This window comes from Leptonychotes weddellii, chromosome 11 (assembly GCF_054177405.1).
Source record: "Leptonychotes weddellii isolate Sample4059 chromosome 11, ASM5417740v2, whole genome shotgun sequence".
NCBI classification, from domain to species: Eukaryota; Metazoa; Chordata; class Mammalia; order Carnivora; family Phocidae; genus Leptonychotes; species Leptonychotes weddellii.
Genome location: NC_138379.1, coordinates 19517540 through 19523539, shown reverse-complemented (window position 1 = coordinate 19523539; position 6000 = coordinate 19517540).

Sequence of the window (6000 nt, the reverse complement as noted above, 5' to 3'; positions counted from 1 at the left end):
TTAAATTGGAATATTTCTTCCCTATTACTGAGTTTTAAGAGCTCTTTGTATATTTGGATATAAGTACTTTATCAGATATGTGTTTTACAGATATTTTCTCACAGTTTGTGTATTGTTATATCATTCTATTGATATTGTCTTTCACAGAGCAGACATTTTTAATTTTACTTAACAGTTAATAATTTTTTTTTCTTTCACAGATCATGCTTTCGGTGTTTTATCTAAAAACTCATGGTCAAACCCAAAGTTCCCAGACTTTCTCCCATGTTTTCTACAAATTTAATAGTTTTGCATTTCATATTTAGGTCTATGGTCCATTTTTCATTTAAATTTTATGAAATCTTTAAAGTCTAAGGTTTTTTTTTGTTTGTTTGTTTTTTGAGATAGATATCCAGTTGTTCCACTATAATTTGTTGGGAAGTTTCCTGTCCCTGTTAAATTCCCTTTGCTCCTTTGTCAAAGATCTCTTGATTTTGTCAAAGATCATCTCAATATCAATATTTTGTGTACATTTGTGTACACATTTCTGGGCTACCTGTTCCATTGATTCATGTGTCTGTTCTTTTACCAATAACATGATCTATTCATTAATGTAGAGTAAATAGTAAGTCTTGATGTCAGGTAGTGTCAGTAGTCCAGCTTTCTTCTTCTTCAGCTTTGTTTTTTGGCTATTTGGGGTCTTTTCTCCTTTGATATCTCCAGTTTGTCAATATACAAAATATAACTTACTGGGAATTGGATTGGGATTGAATTGACTATATAAATCATGTTGGAAATAATATCTTAACAATATTGAGTTTTCTAATCTGTGAACACAGAATATTTCCCTATTTAGATTTTTTTTATTTCTCTCATCAGAGTTGTATATTTTTCCATATGGATCCTGTTCATTATTTGTTAGATTTATGCCTGAGTATTTCATTTTTGGTTAACTATTATAAATAATATTGTGTTTTTAACTTCAAATTACAGTTTTAATTGCAGATATATAGGAAAGTAATTGACTTTTATATTAACAAACTCTAACCTCGTTAAATCACTTATTCATTTGTTTTAATCATTTATTAATTTTTTCTTGTCTTATTAATTATTTTATTATCTTTTTGTACTAGCTAGTACTTTTAATGTAAGGGTGGCCGGAGGAAACATCTTTGCCTTGTTCTTGATCTTAGGGAAAAAGCAGCCAGTTTTTTACCATTAAGTAAGATTTTACCTGTAGGTTTTTTGTAGATGTTGAGAATGTTTCCTTCTAATTCCACTTTGCTGAAAATTTTCATCAAGAATAGAATGTTTTTCTGCATCAATTGATATCATAATTTTTCTTCTTTAGCTTATTCATGGGGTAGATTACATTCCTGAATATGTTTCACTTGGTCATGGTGTTTAATTCTTTTTATACATTATTGGTTTTGATTTGCTAACACTTTGTCCAGGGATTATGTATCTATGTATTTTTGTACCTATGAAAGAAATTTGTCTATAGTTTTCCATTGATTCTGATATTAGGGTAATGCTGGCTTCACAGAATGAGTTAGGAAGAACTTTCTCTTCTTCTGTTTTTTGGAAGAGATTGTACAGCAATGGCATTCTTAAATTTTTGGTAGAATTCACCATTGAAACCACCTGGTCCTGATGTTTTCTTTCTTATAAACTTATGTAAATTAATGATTCAACTTCTTTAATAGGAATAAGCCTATCCAGATTATATATTTAACTCCTTGTGTGAGTATTGGTAGTTTGTGTCTTTCAATGAATTGTTCCGTCTTATTTGTTTTAAAATGGTGGTCATAGAGTTTTTCTTAATATTATTTTATTATTCTTTAGATGTCTATGGGATCAGGAATGATAATCCTTTTTCATTTTTAATATCAGTAATTAGTAATTTTTGTCTTTGTTAGTCTGAATAAAGGTTTATTCATTTTATCTTTCAAAAAAACTTTTGATATCATTGCTTTCTTCTGTCATTTTTCTGATTTCAGTTTCTTTGATTTCTGCTGTATTTTTTTTCTTCAACTTGCTTTAGGCTTAAATTACTGTTTTTTCTCTATTTTCCTAAGATAGAAGTTCAGATTTTGATTTTAGATTTTTCTATTTTTCTAATAAATGTATTTAGTGCTATAGGTTTTCCTCTAAGCACTACTTTCACTGCATCTCACAAGTTTGGATGTTTCATTTACATTTAGTTCAAAATATTTTTAAAGATTTATTTATTTATTTTAGAGAGAAAGAGAGCATGCATCAAGCCTATCGATAGTTCCGTGCAGATCAACTATATTCTTACTTGTTTTCTGCCTCCTTAATTTATCAATTACTTAATAAGGGTATCAATGTCTCCAACTCTATTAGTGGATTTGTCTTTTCTCCTTGTTCTATAAGTTTTTGTCTCACAGATTTTGACACCTTGTCTCTAGATGTATAATGATAAGGACTTTTATGTCTTCTAGGATAACTGACCTCTTTGTTATTATTAAATATCTCTCCTTATCCCTGGTAATTTTCTTTGCTGTGAAATTTACTTCATCTTAATATAGTTACTCCAACTGTCTTTTTATTATTGTTATCAGAGTGTATCTTCTCTCTTCTTTACTTTAACCTATCCATTTCTTTATGTTTAAAGTGAGTTCCTGTAGACAACATATAGCTATGCCTTGTGGGATTTTTGAATTTCACTTATTCACTCTGATAATTTCTGTCTTTAAATTGGCATATTTAGACAATTCACATCTAAAGTGATCATTGATATGTTTGGTTTAATAACCACTATGTTAGCACCTGTTTTCTCTTTCTTGTTCTTGTTTTTCCCTCATTTTCTGCTTTCTCTACTTTGAATTGATCAATTTATATGATTCTATTTTCTTTTCTCTTTAAGCATCTCAATTACCCTTCTTTTATTTTTTTAAATAAGAGGTTGCTGCAGGCTTTGCAATATGCATTTACAACTAATCTAAATCCACTATCAAATAACACTATTACACTTCACAGTTTGTGCAAATACCTTATAGCAAAGTAGCCCTAATTCTCCCCTCCCATCCCTTATAGCATTGCTGTCATTCTTTTTACTTATCCATATAGTATATTCACCCAATACATTGTTACTGGCTATTACTTTGAGCAAATAATTATTAATTTCATCAATTAATAAAAAGAAAAACCTTTTATTGATCTTCATTTATTTCTTCTCTGATGTTCTTTCTTTTTTATGTAGATCTGAATTTGTGACCTATATAATTTTTCTACCCCCTGAAGAAATTTTTTTAATATTTCTTTTAGAGTAGGTCCAGTAGCAATACATTCCCTCAGTGTTTTGTGTGAGAAAGTTTCCATTTCTCTTTTCACTCTTGAGGGATGATGAAGATGGAATTCTAGGTTAGTGGGTTTTTCGTTCAACACTGTATTTTATTTATTTTTAGTGTTATGTGCAGACCTCAAATAATAGAATTTTAAAATTAGCCTATGAATATATTCTAATATATCTCATTTGCTTGGCTGACGTTCTTTCTCAGAGTTACTCTTTTCACGGAGTCACAAGTGAATGCGTCAGCTGTAGAACCAGGATAAATATTCAGGTCACTTAACTTCCAGCCAAGTTTTCTTTATAGTATTTCTTGCCATGTCACCAGCTTACTAAACTGTTATTTATCATTTTCTTTTATTACTAATAGCTCATATATCTTGTAATATAATAGAATCATGTTTATAAGAATCACATTTTCAATCCATGTAAAAAAAACTATGTAAGTAGAAAAGGCATGGTTTCACTGTTTAAATTATTCGTTTATTAATTGAAGGCATGACGTACAGCATAAATTTACTTTTTTTAAAAAAATTCACCTATCTAAAATTATATATTTATTTTCAACTATGTAAACTTATTAATTTTCATCAAGAACAAACCTAGTATGTTTCCCTCATTTTGATGGCTGGATTCTAACCTTTAAAATACACCAATATAGGGGCACCTGGATGGCACAGTTGGTTGTGTCTGACTCTTGGTTTTGGCTCAGGTCATGATCTCAGGGTCATAATATCAAGCCCCACAGTGGGCTCTGCATTCAGTGCAAAGTCTTCTTGAGTTTCTCTCTCCCTCTCCCTTTGCCTCTCCACCCCTCTCTCCCTCCCCTTCTCTCAGATGTAAATAAACCTTTAAAAAAATTTAAATATTAAAAAAATAAAATACACCAATACATTACCATTCTGAGGCCATTCACTTTTCAAATGCTTGTCCTTTCCCTCTTTTGTTAAAATCATCCCTCCGACAAATTATTTTAATCTCATCAAAAATGTGAAACAGGCAGTGCTTCCTCAAGAACTCTAGCTTAGAATGAAAATTTGGGGAAAAAAATTATTATATTATCTAATGCTCTGCTAATAAGCATTTTTCTGAGAAAGGTCCCTGCATCTTTGAAATAAGGCAATGAGTTGCTGAGAGGGGGTTCACGTGTTTTAGTGTTTTATGATATACTTTATCATCTAGAAGTAGCCAATACTTACAGGTTGGGAACAATCTATTAATATTTCAGTCACAGTACCAACAGTGAAAATACTCTTATGAAGAATGCCAGGTACCACCTGGGGAGCTCTGAAAATACTGTTGCCTAGATTCCAGCCCCAGTGATTCTGATTTAATTGGGCTGGACATTGGTTCCTGGGCATTGCAAATATTAAAAGCTCTCCAGGTAATTTTAATGTGCAGTCAGGTCTGAGAATCATCCCTTTCATGCTGTTAACTAGCAATTGTAAATATGCCGTTTTCCCTATATCCAGTGTAAAATATTTTTATTGCTTCTGTAAAAAATTATTGCAAAATTAGTGAATTAAAACAACATAAACTTACTATCTTATAATTCTGTTTACCAGAAGTCCAATGCACATCTCACTGGTCTAAAATCAAGATGTTGTTGGTCTGCATTTCTTTCAGGAGGCTCAAGGGAGAATGTTTTCTTATTTTCCCATTAAGAGGCCACCCACATTCACTGGAATGTGACCCCTTTCTCCATCTTCTCATCAAGTAGTGGGGAGGAGAGGCAAGATGAGTCCTTCTCAGATCGCCATCCATCTGGTTCTTTAGGCCTGGAAATATTCTCCATGTTTAGGGACTCATGTGATTAGATTTGGACCCATGTGGTATACTCTTCCCGTCTCAACATCTTTAATCTCAGTCACATCTGCAAAGTCCCTTTGCCATGTAAAGTAACATTCACATAGCTCTAGCATTAGGATTTGGTTGTGATTCCCAAACCAAACTGGAGGCACCTTGGAGGAAGTTGGGGTGGCATTTTCTGATGTTAGAACTACTGGCCCACTTGAAATATATCTGTGTCCCTGCAACTCTCAGCCCCATGGTTAAAAGACTTGGAAAAATATTTCCAAAAATATGTGACAGTCAAACTACATTGAATTGGAAACAACCTGCTAATAGGCTTTTCTGTTTCCTTATTCCACTAAAGAGGCCAAGAGTTGGATTCCAGTATTGGTTTGGGTAATGATCCTGATAACTAAAGAAGAATAGGTTTTTGTTACACCATGGAGGTGTGGAAGAATATGAAAGAAAACAAAAAAATCATCTGAAGGAAAAGCTAATGAAAAATACTCACCCCTCCCAGACAGGATCACCAAGAGTTCCTTTTCCTCAGAAACTGCAATTGGGTTATCCACCTAATAACATTTACTTAAAAACTGCCTTCGGCTCAGGTCATGATCCCGGGATCCTGGGATCGAGTCCCACATTGGGCTCTCTGCTCCGCAGGGAGCCTGCTTCTCCCTTTCCCTCTGCCTCTCTCCCCTGCTTGTGCTCTCCTGCTCTCTCTCTTTCAAATAAATAAATAAAATCTTTTAAAAAAGCAAACAACCAAAAAAAAAAAAAATTCACTTAAAAACAAAAAAACGATGTTCATTATTGACTAGATAACGGTGGAGAAAAGTCCAAGTAAAAAATACCATGAAAACCCCATGACCATTTGCAGAAATGAAGAATATACCATTCACAGGGCACCTCGATGG